Genomic DNA, 18,878 nt, shown 5'->3' on the forward strand with positions numbered 1-18,878 from the left:
CCCCACGGCTAACGCTAAGGGCTCCCCGGACTTACCTTGTTCGGGCTGGCGTCCATCGGCATTCCGGCATCGTGATTAAGATAGGCGTCGGTATTTCGACACCTATCTTGAGTCCCTTGTCGGGATTTCCCTGTTGGTATTGAGACCGGCGGCATTGCTGCCGCTGGTCTCATAACTACATCCCATTTGGAACTTGTGTACAGTTGTATGCATTTCACTTGCGCAGGGGCATATATTCACTTTTGTCTATATAGTGTAGCTAGAATCTGATTGGTTGCTATAGGCAACATCTCTACTTCTAAAAACCCACACTTTAGTAAATATACCCTCTGGTCTCCACAGCAGTTTCTTCTGTCAGAGAACAGTGATGGATGCAGTACACCCCTTCTCGTATAAGTGCTTTCTGTAGATCATGGCAAGTGTCGCGGTTATGCTGTCGGCAGACACTGATTTAAAGACACTTGCGAGCTGTTGAAATTGCCACTATTAATTAATTAATGCAGACCTGTCTAGTGAGGATTGTGCTTAAGAAGCCATCTCTGACGCTGTAAGAGAAGCAGCATACCAAAAGGAAAACATCATACACATTAAGAGTAATAGTATAGTATCTAATGCGCTTCCCCTTGTGGTGTACTGATAATGTCTAGTAATTACTGGATATATGACCCCTTGTGGTGTATTGATATTGTCTTACCATAGGCTAAATAATGAGGTATTATATTGGTTGAGCTTCGAATGTTGCAGCGCTCTAGTGTCAGGTGTGGTCACGTGACATACTGAAAACTCGTGCATCAACACTGTATGGTTACCCTCCGTCCGCTGATCACGTGACCGCACCTGACACTAGAGCGCGCTCTATCCGGAAGTTCAGAGGAACCGGACCAACAGCGCTGCAACATTCGCAGACCAACTGACAGTTGCTGATCCTGAGGAGAGGAAGGCGTAGCAACCACGCGGCTTACCCCCTGCCGGTAACACCGCCAACCCCGCTGCACCGACCACGGACTTACGCTTCAGGTACACGCCCAGCGGACCACCAGAACTAGGTGATCCATTTGCTGCGTCCCTAGCGGGAAGGCTGAACTACTCCAGACGGCTAACAAGCAGAAGTCCCCACTAACCAGGTACTCTGCACTTGTGACCTACATCACAAAGTGCTAGCATCCACTGTAAAAAGACTTTCTTCTGAACAGGAAAGCCACCGAGTAGGACATATACAGGCTGGGACGCCACCTGTCATATCCGTATCAGTGTATGAACTCCTTCATCACTACCATTGTACACATTGTTACTTTCTACTTCAGGGTCCATAGGGTATCCACAGGATACCTTGGGGTATAGGTGTGACGTCAGTCATCGGGCACCATAGAGTTAAGCTTTCAGCCTCCCAGAATGCACTAGGGTCCCTCTCCTATACCCCGCCCCCGAGCCAAGGCACCTCAGTTTCGTTTGGTGCCCGGCCGGAGTCGGGTGCACCTGTTGGAGTGGGGGCTAGAAGAGCCCCTGAAGCTTTTTATTCATGCAGCTGTGGCTGCACATCTGGAAGAACAGCATGGACAGTCAGTCCTGACGTCCATGCTGTCTTCCCTACACCCCCGCCGGTACCAGAACGCCGGTACCGATCTGGGGATGCTGGTGAGCATCTGGGGTCACAGCTAGCGGTGACCCCAGATGTTCCGGACCATGGCCGGATTCAAGGGGGACAGCAGGTAAGCAGCGGGGTCCCACGGTGGGTCCTCGCTTTACATGGTAGAGAGTCCCCAGGCAGGGGGCTCCCTGGGGACTGGCTGCAGCGTGGAGCCAGGTATTGATCCTGCGCTTCCACTACCCCCTGGGACAGCGGACCGCAGCAGAGCGGTAGCGCTGCGGCGTCCCGGGGGTTAAATGCATGCCAGGGGAGCACGCCTTCCCTGTCTCACAGCCGGCGCCTCCCCCGCTGCACACAGCCCTCTCTGTACACTGCCGACTGGTCCTGTAGCAGCGCTCCTCCCCCAGGCCAGCCTCCTCTCTGCTCCTCGGTGGCCATCTTTCCAACGCATGGTGAACGCTGCTGGAGGCACTGGACGGAAGCATCGTGGTCTGGGTCCCCCCGCATACCTCTCCTCCGATTTGGGTCAGGTCTGTGTATGCTGCGCTGTGTCCTACCAGGCCCTTTGCCTGCATAGTTGAGTGATCAGCGCTGTTAGTGCAGGAATTGATTTTTCTTTGCATTGTATGTGACTGTGCTAGCGCTGCTGCCTGTAAGCCCTTGCGGTGTGGTGCTGCAGGGTGGTCTCTCGCCTATTTAATATATAATTGGTGAGAGGGGTCACATACTTGGTGCCATCATGTCTGAAAGTGATTTTCCTCTCCGCCTACAGTGTACTACGTGTAAAGTACCATTAGCAGAGGGGGAGGGTAGCGCGGAGGGCCTCTGCCGGCAGTGTTTGTCTATGGCGCGGCCTATTACGGTTACAGCACCGGTACAGGAGCCGCCCTGGGCTTGTTTCACTCAGGCGCTTACAACCTTAGTGGGCCAGTTAGCTCCGCAGCCCGCGTTTACGCCGATGGGTTTGTCCCAGCAGTCAGTGGTGTCGTCACCCATGCAGGGTTTCCCACGACAATTGGTGGTACCCCACAGTCTCCCTATTTCCCCGCTCCCGGTTTCTCAGGAGCCGGCGTGGGTTAACTCCCTGATGAGTTCTGTACAGCACTTGTCGGATGTGTTGCAAGTCTGTGATGCAGCCACATAAACGGCCGGTGGCGTCTCTGTCGGCTCCTTATGAGGATGACGAGGAGACGTCTGATGATGGGGAGATTCTGGATCCTTACGATCAGGAACCTCTCCATACTAAGGACGCTGACGCTAAGTCCAAGGTATATATTCCTGGACTTATTCGGGCAGTCCGCACAGCCTTGGTGATTGAGGACGAAGTTCCCCTAGCGGCTAAATCCAAGTATGCCTTTTTTAAAGATGTGAAGGGCGATGCCACAGTCTTTCCTCTTTCGGGTCAGTTAGTGGACCATTTAGAGGAGGCGTGGAAACAGCCTGGCAAAAGATACCAGCCGCAGAGGCGCCTGGCAGTGGCTTATCCGTTCGCGGATAATTATTTAGCAAAGTGGGAATCCCCTCCACAGGTGGATTCTCACGTGACCCGTCTTGTCCGTAGTGCCACATTGCCGATGCCATCCATGTCCTCCCTTAAGGATGCTATGGACTGCAAGGTGGAGGCTCTGCCTGAAGTCCGCTTATTCCCTTGCGGGGGGGGGCAGCACGGCCGGCTATGGCCATTTGCTGGGTTGCCAGAGCGATGGAGCACTGGGTGGATTCATTAGAAGCGTCTTTTGTTTCCGACTGTCCGGCCGAACAGGCGGAGTTGATTGGTAATCTCCGTGATTCGGCCACTTATATCAACGAGGCGGCCTTAGACATTAGTACTCTGGTGTCTAGAATTTCTTCAGCAGTGGTGGCTGCTCGTCGCACCTTGTGACTGCGATCCTGGAAGGCGGACGCAGATTCCAAGAAGGGTTTGGAGGCGTTGCCATTTACCGGAGAAGTTCTCTTAGGTCCGGATCTGGACAAGATTGTGGCCACGCTGGTGGCAGCCAAATCGGCTTGTCTCCCGTCGGCCGCTGCTCCTTCTGGTTCTGGACCATCGTCCTTTCGGTCTTATAGGGCCCAGGGCAGGCCCAAACCACAGTCTTTTCCTCGACAGGCTGGCCCTAAGAAATCGGCAAAGCCCAGGAAGCAGGCATGGAGTACCAGACGTCCGGCCCCTAAGCCAGATGACAAGCCTGCGGCCTGACGGTCCGGGCCTCCCTTTGGGGGATCCCAAGGTGGGAGGCCGCCTGCTGCAGTTCGCCCAGTGTTGGTCGGTCACTACGACAGACACTTGGGTTCTCGAGGTGGTCTCCCACGAGTACGCCCTCTCTTTCCGGCACAGACCCCCGGCTCGATTCTTCACCACGGGTCTACCATCAGACCGGAACAAGGCTACGGAGCTGCGGAAGGTATTGCACACTATGCTCCAGGCTGGAGTTATAGTGCCTGTTCCATTCTCCCAGAGGGGCCAGGGTTTCTATCCAAATCTTTTTTTGGTACAGAAACCCAATGGGTCGTATCGTCCGATTCTCAACCTCAAAGCTCTCAACAAGTCTTTGCGGGTACCGAAGTTTCGGATGGAGACCCTACGGTCCATCATTCTGGCGCTGGAACCTGGGGACTACATGGTGTCATTGGACATACAGGACGCTTACGCTCATGTCCCTATTCTTTTGCGCCATCAACAGTTCCTCAGGTTTGCAATCTGCAGCGACCACTTCCAGTTTCGGGCGTTACCTTTTGGCCTGGCGACAGCACCACGTGTTTTCACCAAGGTGATGGCGGTCATGGCGGCTTCTCTGCGGCTGCAGGGAGTCCGCATGTTGCCGTACTTGGACGACCTTTTATTGGTGGCGGGATCTCCAGAGCTCCTTCTACGCCACTTGGACCTGACCATTGCGCTACTGCAACGGCACGGCTGGCTAATCAACTGGCAGAAGTCCACTCTAATCCCGTCTCGGCGGATTCTGCACCTCGGAGCCTTATTGGACTTGGAACAGCAAAGGATCTTCATGACGGGGGAAAAGATCTCTGCTTTACAGGCGAGGGTGCGCAGTTGTCTGCACAGCCGCCGGGTGTCTCTACACTCGGCGATGAGGTTATTGGGCTCCTAGGTGTCCGTGTTCGACATGGTGGAATATGCCCAGTTTCACTCCAGACCTCTGCAGCACCTGATCCTGTCCAAGTGGAACGGGCTGCCTCAGTCTCTGAAGTCCCAGATGATTGTGCTCACCCCGGAGGTTCGCCTGTCCCTTGCCTGGTGGTTACAGACGACCCATCTCAGCAAGGGACGTCCGTTCTGGGTTCCAAATTGGGTCCTGTTGACAACGGACGCCAGTCTTCGGGGCTGGGGAGCAGTTTCGGGTCCACACTTGTTCCAGGGCAGGTGGACGCTGACAGAAGCGGAGCTTCCAATCAATATCTTGGAACTCCGTGCAGTCTTCAATGCTCTCCAGCAGGCACATCGGGTTCTCCAGGGTCGTCCGGTACAGGTCCAGTCGGACAACGCTACCATCGTGGCCTACATAAACAGGCAAGGAGGAACCCGAAGTTGGGCGGCTCTCGTGGAGGTCTCTCGGATCCTGGTATGGGCGGAGCGCAATCTTCCGGCCATATCAGCGGTCTTCATTCCGGGAGTGCTAAATTGGGAGGCGGACTTTCTAAGTCGCCAGGACGTTCATCCGGGGGAATGGTCCCTGCACCCGGACGTTTTTCAACTGCTGGTGGACAGATGGGGTCTTCCAGAGATCGACCTCATGGTGTCCCGGCACAACAACAAGTTGCCGGTGTACGGGTCTCGCACAAGAGACGAAGGGGCGTCTCTGGTGGATGCTCTGTCCGTCCGGTGGATGTTCCAGTTCGCATACCTGTTCCCTCCGGTCTCCCTTCTTCCACGGGTAATCCGGAAATTCAAACAGGAAGGAGGGACGCTCCTGTTGATAGCTCCCGCATGGCCCAGACGGCACTGGTTCTCAGACCTTCAGGGTCTGTCCGTGGACAGTCCTCTGCGGTTGCCGATACGACCGGACTTTCTGTCGCAGGGTCCTTGTCTTCACCCGGACCTGGCTCGGCTGTCTTTGACGGCGTGGCTGTTGAGACAGCCATGTTGAGGTCCAGGGGGTTTTCCAGCTCTGTGGTGCGTACCATGTTGCGAGTTCGGAAACCGTCGTCCGCGAGGATATACCATCGCGTGTGGCATACGTTCTTCCAATGGTGTCGACCGAATGGTTATGCACCGCGGGAGTTTCGTCTGTCTAGGATACTTGCCTTCCTACAAGCGGGATTAGATCATGGGCTTCGCCTTGCTTCTTTGAAGGTACAGGTTTCGGCCCTGTCTGTCTGGTTTCACCGTAGGATTGCTACAATCCCGGATGTGCGCACCTTTATGCAAGGTGTTCTCCGCATTCAGCCGCCCTTTGTTCCACCTGTGGCGCCTTGGGATTTGGCTGTGGTCCTGAGGGCTCTCCAGGGACCGCCGTTTGAACCATTGGGCTCAGTGGATCTTAAATGGCTAACAGCTAAGACTGTTTTCCTTCTGGCCATAGCTTCGGCCAGACGTGTTTCTGATTTAGGGGCTCTCTCTTGTAGACCCCCTTTCTTGATTTTTCATGGGAACAGGGCAGTGCTCCGCACTCAGCCTGAATTTCTTCCCAAAGTTGTTTCCCAGTTTCATGTTAACGAGGAAATAGTTGTTTCGGCTTTTAACTCACCTGGTCTTTCAGTGGGTGAGGCCACTTTGGATGTTGTGCGGGCCTTAAGGACTTATGTTGACCGCACTTCTTCGTTTAGGAAGTCGGACGCCTTGTTTGTCCTCTATGGCTTCCGTAAAAAGGGTTGGCCTGCTTCAAAGCAAACTTTGGCAGCCTGGATCCGTATCGCTATTTCTGAAGCTTATCTTCATGAAGGTCTGCCGGTTCCTCCTTCTTTGACGGCTCATTCCACTAGGTCTGTGGGTCCTTCGTGGGCAGCTCGACGTGGTGCCTCTGCAGTCCAGATCTGCAAGGCTGCTACGTGGTCCTCTGTCCATACCTTCGTGAGGTATTACAGGTTTGACACCTTCGCCTCTCAGGATGCTTCCTTCGGGTGGCAGATTCTCCTTTCAGCACAGGAGCGTCCCCACCCTTAAAGGATACTGCTTTGGGACATCCCCAAGGTATCCTGTGGATACCCTATGGACCCTGAAGTAGAAAATATGAGATATGGTAAGAACTTACCTTTGTTATCTCTATTTCTATGAAGTCCATAGGGTTCCACAGGACTCCCGCCCTGTCACACCTGTGCTGCAGATGGGCTTTGGTCTGGTCACCGGTTTTCCCATTTCCCTCTGGTGAGAGTGTGATTCTTGTGTGTATCCAGATCTTCTTTCTCTCTCTTCCTTCTCCTCCTCCGGCCTTTGGCTTGGTAACTAACTGAGGTGCCTTGGCTCGGGGGCGGGGTATAGGAGGGGGACCCTAGTGCATCCTGGGAGGCTGAAAGCTTAACTCTATGGTGCCTGATGACTGACGTCACACCTATACCCCAAGGTATCCTGTGGAACCCTATGGACTTCGTAGAAATAGAGATAACAAAGGTAAGTTCTTCCCATATCTCATATTATTTCCCATTGTGTGTAACCATCATTAGTGTTTGTGTTGCAAAATACCACATTGCAGCACATCATTGTGTATATTGACCAGCTGTTATGCTCCTATGTTTTATATTTCCACATTAAATTGAATGTCATATTGCTCAGTGAATCTCAACCAATATAATACCTCATTATTTAGCCTATGGTAAGACAATAACAATACACCACAAGGGGTCATATATCCAGTAACTACTAGACATTATCAGTACACCATAGGGGTGTGCACCGGCCACTTTTGGTTTTGGATCTGGATCTTTCTTCGTGTTTTGGATCTGGATTGGTTTTACCAAAACCACCCTTCCGTGTTTTGGGTTCTGGGTTTTGTGTTTTGGATCTGTATTTTTTTGAAAAAAAGCATAAAAACAGCTAAAATCACAGAATTTGTAGGTTTTTCTGCTCCTATGCTATTATTAACCTCAATAACCTTAATTTCCACTCATTTCCAGTCTATTCTGAACACCTCACACCTCACAATAGTGTTTTTATGTCCAAAAGGTTGTACCGAGGTAGCTGGATGACTATGCTAAGCGACACGAGTGGGCGGCACAAACACGTGACCCATCTAGGCGTGAAACTGCAGTGGCAGACAGAATGGCAGTTTGAAAAACTAGGCCCCAAACTGTACATAATGCAAAGAAAAAAAAGAGGTGCAAGATGGAATTGTCCTTGGGCCCTCCCACCCACCCTTATGTTGTATAAACAGGACATGCACACTTTAACAAACCAATCATTTCAGCGCCGGGGTCTACCACACAACTGTGGCTGAAATGATTGGTTCGTTTGGGCCCCCACAAAACAAGCTGGCAATTAATCTGTCCCTGCACAAACTGGCTCTACGGAGGCAAGATGTCATCCTCATCCTCCTCATCCACCGATTCCTCACCCTCTTCAGTGTGTACATCCTCATCCTCACAGAGTATTAATTCGTCCCCGCTGGAACCAAAGGTCCCTCTGTACGTTCTGGAGGCTGGTCTCCCTGGAAGAGTTGATAATTCATTTTATGAACATCATCTTCTCCACATTTTGTGGAAGCAACCTCCTACGCCTTTCGCTGACAAGGTTCCCGGCTGCACTAAACACTCTTTTGGAGTATACACTGGAGGGGGGGCAACTCAGGTAAAATAGAGCCAGTTTGTACAGGGACCTCCAAATTGCTTCTTTTTCCTGCCAGTACAGGTACGGACTGTCTGACATGCCTACTTGGATGCTGTCACCGATGTAATCCTTTAACAGACAGACGCACGCTTGTCGCTGCTGCTTTGAGGATGCAAGTGCGGCTACAGCCCACACAATTCACAAAGACAGAAAAAAGAAGAAGAATATTTTTATTGTTTGTGTAGCACACTTTGAGGGTGTCACCACCCTTTAACAGACAGACGCACGCTTGTCGCTGCTGCTTTAAGGATGCAGGTGCGGCTACAGCCCACACATTTCACAAAGACCGAAAAAAAAAGAACAATATTTTAATTGTTTGTGTAGCACACTTTGAGGGTGTCACCACCCTTTAACAGACAGATGCACGCTTGTCACTGCTGCTTTGAGGATGCAAGTGCGGCTACAGCCCACACTATTCACAAAGACAGAAAAAAAAAAGAATATTTTTATTGTTTGTGGAGCGCACTTTGAGGGTTACACAACCCTTTAACAGACAGACGCACGCTTGTCGCTGCTGCTTTGAGGATGCAAGTGCGGCTACAGCCCACACAATTCACAAAGACAGAAAAAAGAAGAAGAATATTTTTATTGTTTGTGTAGCACACTTTGAGGGTGTCACCACCCTTTAACAGACAGACGCACGCTTGTCGCTGCTGCTTTGAGGATGCAGGTGCGGATACAGCCCACACATTTCACATAGACAGAAAAAAAAAGAACAATATTTTTATTGTTTGTGTAGCACACTTTGAGGGTGTCACCACCCTTTAACAGACAGATGCACGCTTGTCGCTGCTGCTTTAAGGATGCAGGTGCGGCTACAGCCCACACATTTCACAAAGACAGAAAAAAAAGAACAATATTTTTATTGTTTGTGTAGAACACTTTGAGGGTGTCACCACCATTTAACAGACAGACGCACGCTTGTCGCTGCTGCTTTGAGGATGCAGGTGTGGCTACAGCCCACACATTTCACAAAGACAGAAAAAAAAAGAACAATATTTTTATTGTTTGTGTAGCACACTTTGAGGGTGTCACCACCCTTTAACAGACAGACGCACGCTTGTCGCTGCTGCTTTGAGGATGCAGGTGCGGATACAGCCCACACATTTCACATAGACAGAAAAAAAAAGAAGAATATTTTTATTGTTTGTGTAGCACACTTTGAGGGTGTCACCACCCTTTAACAGACAGATGCACGCTTGTCGCTGCTGCTTTAAGGATGCAGGTGCGGCTACAGCCCACACATTTCACAAAGACAGAAAAAAAAAGAACAATATTTTTATTGTTTGTGGAGCACACTTTGAGGGTGTCACCACCCTTTAACAGACAGACGCACACTTGTCGCTGCTGCTTTGAGGATGCAGGTGGAATCTAGTCGGGATTTGGAACCGGGGACACACTACCTCCATCAATTGTCTAAATCCCACTGCACTAATGGCGGATACCGGACGCATGTCTAACACCAACATAGCAGTCAAGGCCTCAGTTATACGTTTTGCTTCAGGATGACTGCTGTCGTACTTCATCCTCATCGCTAGGGACTGTTGGAGGGTCAATTGTTTAGTAAAAGTAGTGATGTTCCTACTTCCTCTCTGGGATGATGAACAACTCCCAGCAGCAGCAACAGCACTAGGAGGAAGTGGTTCTTGATCTTTCCCTATTTTATTTTTATCGGAGAAAGTTTGGTCCTCCATTTATGTTATATTGATATATACGTGCGGCTAAAGCGCACACAAACACAGAAAATATTTTTTTATTTTTGCTGGAGAGTAGTGTACTTTGTGGGTTACACCACCCTTTAAGAAATGAGCCAGTCGGCTCTTTACTTATGGGACACAAGCGCACGCTTGGCGCTGCTCCTTTGTTGATGCACGTGCAGCCACAGTGCACACAAGTCACAAACACAGAAAATATATATATTTTTGGTTTGGACTGGAGTGTACTTTGGGGGTTACAGCACCCTTTAACGGTCAAGCCAGCCGGCCCTTTACTTATGACACAGGCGCACGCTTGGCACTACTTTGTTGATGCACGTGCGGCTACTGCGCACACAATTCACAAACACAGAAAATCATTTTTTTTTGGTTTGGACTGGAGTGTACTTTCGGGGGTTACAGCACCCTTTAACGGTCAAGCCAGCCGGCCCTTTACTTATGACACAGGCGCACGCTTGGCACTACTTTGTTGATGCACGTGCGGCTACTGCGCACACAATTCACAAACACAGAAAATATTTTTTTTTTTGGTTTGGACTGGAGTGTACTTTGGGGGTTATAGCACCCTTTAACGGTCAAGCCAGCCGGCCCTTTACTTATGACACAGGCGCACGCTTGGCACTACTTTGTTGATGCACGTGCGGCTACTGCGCACACAATTCACAAACACAGAAAATAATTTTTTTTTGGTTTGGACTGGAGTGTACTTTCGGGGGTTACAGCACCCTTTAACGGTCAAGCCAGCCGGCCCTTTACTTATGACACAGGCGCACACTTGGCACTACTTTGTTGATGCACGTGCGGCTACTGCGCACACAATTCACAAACACAGAAAATTATTTTTTTTGGTTTGGACTGGAGTGTACTTTCGGGGGTTACAGCACCCTTTAACGGTCAAGCCAGCCGGCCCTTTACTTATGACACAGGCGCACGCTTGGCACTACTTTGTTGATGCACGTGCGGCTACTGCGCACACAATTCACAAACACAGAAAATATTTTTTTTTTTTGTTTGGACTGGAGTGTACTTTCGGGGGTTACAGCACCCTTTAACGGTCAAGCCAGCCGGCCCTTTACTTATGACACAGGCGCACGCTTGGCACTACTTTGTTGATGCACGTGCGGCTACTGCGCACACAATTCACAAACACAGAAAATAATTTTTTTTTTGGTTTGGACTGGAGTGTACTTTGGGGGTTACAGCACCCTTTAACGGTCAAGCCAGCCGGCCCTTTACTTATGACACAGGCGCACGCTTGGTACTACTTTGTTGATGCACGTGCGGCTACTGCGCACACAATTCACAAACACAGAAAATAATTTTTTTTTGGTTTGGACTGGAGTGTACTTTCGGGGGTTATAGCACCCTTTAACGGTCAAGCCAGCCGGCCCTTTACTTACGACACAGGCGCACGCTTGGCACTACTTTGTTGATGCACGTGCGGCTACTGCGCACACAATTCACAAACACAGAAAATAATTTTTTTTGGTTTGGACTGGAGTGTACTTTCGGGGGTTACAGCACCCTTTAACGGTCAAGCCAGCCGGCCCTTTACTTATGACACAGGCGCACGCTTGGCACTACTTTGTTGATGCACGTGCGGCTACTGCGCACACAATTCACAAACACAGAAAATAATTTTTTTTTTGGTTTGGACTGGAGTGTACTTTCGGGGGTTACAGCACTCTTAATGGTCAAGCCAGCCGGCCCTTTACTTATGACACAGGCGCACGCTTGGCACTACTTTGTTGATGCACGTGCGGCTACTGCGCACACAATTCACAAACACAGAAAATAATTTTTTTTTTGGTTTGGACTGGAGTGTACTTTCGGGGGTTACAGCACCCTTAACGGTCAAGCCAGCCGGCCCTTTACTTATGACACAGGCGCACGCTTGGCACTACTTTGTTGATGCACGTGCGGCTACTGCGCACACAATTCACAAACACAGAAAATAATTTTTTTTTGGTTTGGACTGGAGTGTACTTTCGGGGGTTACAGCACCCTTTAACGGTCAAGCCAGCCGGCCCTTTACTTATGACACAGGCGTACGCTTGGCACTACTTTGTTTATGCACGTGCGGCTACTGCGCACACAATTCACAAACACAGAAAATAATTTTTTTTGGTTTGGACTGGAGTGTACTTTCGGGGGTTACAGCACCCTTTAACGGTCAAGCCAGCCGGCCCTTTACTTATGACACAGGCGCACGCTTGGCACTACTTTGTTGATGCACGTGCGGCTACTGCGCACACAATTCACAAACACAGAAAATAATTTTTTTTTTGGTTTGGACTGGAGTGTACTTTCGGGGGTTACAGCACCCTTTAACGGTCAAGCCAGCCGGCCCTTTACTTATGACACAGGCGCACGCTTGGCACTACTTTGTTGATGCAGGTGCGGCTACTGCGCACACAATTCACAAACACAGAAAATATTTTTTTTTTTGGTTTGGACTGGAGTGTACTTTGGGGGTTACAGCACCCTTTAACGGTCAAGCCAGCCGGCCCTTTACTTATGACACAGGCGCACGCTTGGCACTACTTTGTCGATGCACGTGCGGCTACTGCGCACACAATTCACAAACACAGAAAATAATTTTTTTTTTGGTTTGGACTGGAGTGTACTTTCGGGGGTTACAGCACCCTTAACGGTCAAGCCAGCCGGCCCTTTACTTATGACACAGGCGCACGCTTGGCACTACTTTGTTGATGCACGTGCGGCTACTGCGCACACAATTCACAAACACAGAAAATAATTTTTTTTTGATTTGGATTGGAGTGTACTTTCGGGGGTTACAGCACCCTTTAACGGTCAAGCCAGCCGGCCCTTTACTTATGACACAGGCGCATGCTTGGCACTACTTTGTTGATGCACGTGCGGCTACTGCGCACACAATTCACAAACACAGAAAATATATTATTTTTTTAGCACTTGTGGGGAGCACCCCTGATGGACAGAGCACCCCCTGGACAACACTACAGCACCCCTTTAGGACTGGGACACTGCACAGGACTTTGGAGTGGACACAGCCCCTATGGAGAACTGACTGCACAACATAGTCCAGCCAGCCCCTATGGACTTTGAAGTAGTGGACACAGCCCCTATTAACAACAGCAGCACAGCACAACACAGCCAGCCCCTATGGACTTTGAAGTAGTGGACAACAGCAGCACTACACTACACTACACTACACAGCCCTAACTCCCACCCTCCCTCTTCACTGTCCACAGCCGAGTGAGAAAATGGCGCCGACGCGGGTACCTTATATAGGATCCAAAACCCGCGAGACTCGGAAGGCGGGATGATGACGTTTTGCCTCGATTTCAGATCCGAGTCAGGCGGGAAAAGTCAAGCCTGACTCGGATCGGACTCGGATCGGGGGGGCTCGGGGGGGTTCGGATTTCAGAAATCCGAACCCGCTCACCCCTAGTACACCACAAGGGGAAGCGCATTAGATACTATACTATTACTCTATTTTCCCCAAGAGGGATTGGCACCCTCTCATCTAAGTGCTGCATACCCCGGCCATTAAACTCCAGTGCGCAGGAATACCCAACTTTTGATCATACACATTAACAAGTTTGCAAATAAAATGTACCTGGACACAGACCTGTGTATTTATTGCATGTACTGTCTAGCTTTACCCATTTCAAAAAGATCATCTAAAGACTGGTGCTACAATTAGGTGACTGTCTATATCACCAACATGTCATGGTCAGCTAATGTAAAGCACTGAATGAGTGACATCATGTCACTACTTAGTGTTTTTATCTTCCCTGTGACTCCATTGTATGAGGCCACACAGGGAATTAAAAGTGATGGGCTGGGAATGTGGGGCTGAGTTGTGATATCCCTGCACAGCACCATGCTCACAGTCACTTAGGAGTCGGGATGGCTATCGGAAGGGTGCCGACATTTTGATACATCATTGCATGTTTTACAATAGCATGTAACCATTGCATGTTACCCATCCAATGGAGTAACCATTAGTGGAATGACAGTGTGCATGTGAATGCAATCCAGCATATGATAGATAGTAGTTTAAATGTTGATACAAAAAAAAATATGACATGCCTTCCTTGACCTTTTTTTCAATCATCTTTATACCTTAATAAAACTCTTCTTGGCCTGTTATATGTGTCTGCTAATTGTTTCCCTTTTTACCATAGGTCATTAACTTGTAGCCAGAAAGCAACACAATACATTTACACCAGTTTAGTTTCCTATTAATGAAATGAATTACGTCTGTATATCCAGTGTTGGTGCTGACGAGCAAATCAAAAATACCCACATCATAGAGAGACTGTTGGAAATGAGAAGGACTACAAATCCCTTAAACTGGGTACACATTAGATAATTTTTGGCCCGATCCAACGAATCCGGCTGACATATCATCAAAATTGTCTAATGTGTACGCTCTATGTCGGCCGTTGCGAGCTCCCATTTGGTCGTCAGACGCATTGTCAGGTCATCCCTACATGCAGCTCAATCTAAAGATACAACTGACGACCCCATAAAGCGGGATGCGGCTTGGGCCGACATGTCGGGAACTGGATCATCTAACGTGTACTGGCCATCCGATATGTCAGCCCATCGCCCGTGCATTCGCCGGTTACATCTCTGGGTACATATATCGTTTAATGTGTACCCAGCTTCAGACAGTGCTGCCACTCTCACAGAGAAGAGATTTCAACTGTACAGAGACAGCTTGTATCTTAAGAAAGTAGAGTACTGGAGAAATGCGTTAGCAGTGGGAGTGATTGATACTACAAAGCAGAACATGTGGAAAGTGGCTTACAGCTGTGTGGTAAAAACAAATCTATCTGGACTTGATGTACATATAACAGTAACCAGGAAAACCACCCACTGTTTATCGCCTTAGGTCTATCTTTATGAGCAAAGACATTTCCTCTAAAAGGTTAAAGTTACAATGGCAATGCATTAGTCGAAGTGCATTTAGGATATATTGTAAAGAGTACTACAGTACATTTTATAAAGCTAACCACCACCAAATGAAGCTGTATATTGAGTTGAGATATGTACCTATTTATCAAAGTGTAAGCTCACTTTTTGAACTTTACCTGTGGCTGCTTCTCATTTTGATTGCACACATCTGTGTTATCACTTTGCACTTTGGATCTTATTTAAGACACTACATTATTTTCTACCAACCCGGTTATGCTGAATTCTCTGGCATGATGAGACTGTTGCTGAATTTTCTGCCATGATCAGATTGTTGCTGACTTTCCTGGCATGATCAAACTGTTGCTGAATTTTCTGCCATGATCAGAATGTTGCTGAATTTTCTGCCATGATCAGACTGTTGCAGAAAGTTCTGGCATGATCAGACTGTTTCTGACTTTTCTGGCATGATCAGGCTATTGCAGAATGTTCTGGCATGATCAGACTGTTGCTGAATTTTCTGGCATGATCAGACTGTTGAAGAATATTCTGGCATGATCAGACTGTTGCTGAATTTTCTGGCATGATCAGACTATTGCTGACTCTTCTGGCATAATCTGACTGTTGCTGACTTTTCTGGCATGATGCTGACTATTCTGGCATAATCTGACTGTTGCTGTTTAAATTCAGGAAGTCACCTGAAACAAAGGAATGCACCATTGGAATAGAAAAAAATAGCACAAAAGTTGCAGAAGGTGATAATAACACTGTGTGAGAGAATATATATGTACAAAAAGAACATTTATTCCCACACTTCATTTAAAACACGATGGGGTAAATTTACTAAAGTGCTGATTTTTAGAAGTGGAGATGTTGCCCATAGCAACCAGTCAGATTCTACTTAACATTTACCTAGTATCTTATAGAAGATAATAGCTAGAATTTGCTTGGGTTGCTATGAGCAACATCTCCACTTCTAAAAACCCGCACTTTAGTAAATATACCCCGTTGTGTAATCATGCCAAAACAGAACAATTGTACATAAAATAATTTCGGACCCAAGCTGATGACTGTCGGTATAAAAGTCACTGTGAATAAAAGAAAAAGTTCCAGACCAGCAAATGGGTGGATGAATATAAATTACCGTGTTCACTAATGGTAGTCCAAATGAAAAGGCAGCTGGATTACCTGGGGGTAGAATTTAGAAATCAATTCTGCTGCTCTCTGCAGTCCCTCTGAGGGTGATTCCTATATTCCGCCTTGGAGAATGAGTAGGACTTCAATTAGACCGGAGAATAGATTAATCCAAAATCTCGAGGATTATGTCCATAGCCAGTATTACAGTATTGTATTAGATGAAGTGACAGTAAATACTGCAGCTCAGTGCAGGGTCCGCCTGTGGGGTCCACCTAAAGCGTTTCTCTGTGTACTACAGTTTTGTCAGAAGCAGATTGTTATATTTTAATGTGAATGCCAAGTAATGGTTTGTGGCCTCTGCATACAAATGTTTTAGCCGGGATGTAGATGGCATCCCGGAACACAGAATGCCGGCACTCAGAATGCCAGAACACAGAATGCCGGCACTCAGAATGCCGGAATACAGAATGCCGGCCCAGGTGTCAGAATCCCAGCTCAAGAATCCCGGCAGCTGCAATCCCGATGGTGAGTATTAGGGTTAGGGTGAGGGGGTTTGGTTTAGGGTATGGGGTTAGGCACCAGGGGGAGGGTTAGGGTTTAGCTGTGGGAGGGTTAAGCTAGGGGAGGTGGGTTTGGGTTAGGGTTAGGTTGTGGGACAGGAGGGTTAGGGTTTAGCTGTGGAAGGGTTAGGTTAGGCTAGGGGAGGAGGGTTAGGTTGTGGGACAGTAGGGTTAGGGTTTAGCTGCAGGAGAGGTGGGTTAGGGTGAAATTACCGACAGTACCTGCATGCATCGGGATTCCGACTGCCGGCATAGTGTGCGCTGGGATCACATAACCAACCCGTTTTAGCCATTGTGTAGACTTACTACAGCTTTCCAGACACAACCATTGTAGTTACACCCTGACGGTTTGTCACTGCTACCATCTTGCTACAGGGATACAGTGAATAATACAGGCTGGCTGGTGATCTCCTCCATGCAACTGTCATCTGTAGGTTGCTACGGGTTGGGTATGAAATCCCGGATGTCGGGATGCCGCTGTTCAGAACACAGACAGCGGCATCCCAACAGCCAGAATCCCGACACCCATAGGAAGGCACGTATTTTCCCTCCTCTAACCCCTACCCTAACCCTCTCTCCCTGGTGCCTAAACCAAACCCCCCCTTCCTAGTGCCTAAACCTAACCTCCCCGCACCCTAAACCTAAAACCCCCTCCACTAGTGCCTAAACCTAACCTTCCCCCTCCCCGCACCCTAATCCTAACACTCCCTCCCCGGCGCCTAACCCTAATCCTCCCCCTAATGCCTAGCCCTAACCCCACTAACTTCCCCCTAACACCCCGATACTTACCTTCGGGATGCCGATGGTAGGGATTCTGGTGCCAGGATCCTGACCTGTCGGGATTTCGGCGCCGGCATTTGGACCGTCGACATCCCGCATGCCGGGATGCCGACTACATCCCGGTTGCTACATGTATGTGGCTGCACCTGTGTAATACACCTTGGGCTGTTCCTAATCTTTCCCTGAGAGTGTAGATAGTTAAATATATCTCACACGGAAAAATTTGTGTTTAGGAGGTTGATGTGGTATTAATGTATTTCAGTGCAGGAAATTTAGCATTAATTCCTCTACAGGAGAAAATGAAATGTCACTGTGCTCATTCTACAGGGACAAAATGACTCTAGAATTAATGGCAGTGTCAACACCATGCGCATTCTCCCAGCGGTATATCTCAGAAATACAAACAGGGAGCCTATTGCTGACTCCATTACATTATCACAGTGCCATGTTTAATGGTTTAAAGGGTCAGTCCCATTTAAGGGAAAAATTTACCTACAGGCAGCTACAGTTTTAATGGGTTAAAGGGCAAATATGCAGGAACAAATATTGGTGCTGAGTACGGTAAGTGCGAAGCATTTGTGCATATGGAGGTAAGTCCACACAGCAGATTGGCTTAACCAGGGAGTCTGTTTATTGCCCAATTAGAAACAGGTAGCGTATAAAACAGGTTTAGTTAGTAGGTACAGGCTGCAGAGATATTGGCAGTTGCAGTCTGTAGCGGATGGGGTATGCTGGGCATTGTAGTGCACCAGGTGCAGTATGCACTGAGGGCCTGATTCAGAGCCGGACGCAATTAGCGCTCGCTCGTCCAGAAAATAGGGGTGGCTATTCAAATCAACCGTCCGCTCTTTGCGTACTGTTCACGCCTCTAGGTCTGAACGAGCGAACAAAACTTGCGGTAGTTTTTTGGAAAAATACACCCCCTGGCCGCTCGCATCCTACGTCATGTCTGCTATTTATTAGATTAATCGAGTACATCGACCTATTCTTGGGGTTGGTTTTTGCTACCACAATTTTGCGATCAGTTCTGGCTATAAAATAACCCAGTGACGTGGTCAATGACGCTGCTGTTTTAATTATGCACACCCATAAAACGCCCGTTTTGACCTTTAAGCACGCCTGCGTTCGGATCTCCACTCCCCGTTTTCAAGCACCTTCCCCTGTTACCACCCACATACGCCTACTCCTGTCACTCAAATTATCAGGCATTCACTATTTTGCGAGCACATGAATTTCGACCGCACTGACTGGTTCGCGCTTGCGTATAATGATCCGTACGCATGCGCAGTTGGGCAAACATCGCTCGGAACGATCGAGCGGCTGCTTACGAGCGGCTCTGAATCAGGCCCTGAGAGCGTTTGTAGCATACAGTATCACCAGCGGGGTGCCTGCTATACTAAGCGGTGGTGACATAGTGG

This window comes from Taudactylus pleione, unplaced genomic scaffold, assembly GCF_031769625.1.
Source record: "Taudactylus pleione unplaced genomic scaffold, aTauple2 ptg000612l, whole genome shotgun sequence".
NCBI lineage: Eukaryota > Metazoa > Chordata > Amphibia > Anura > Myobatrachidae > Taudactylus > Taudactylus pleione.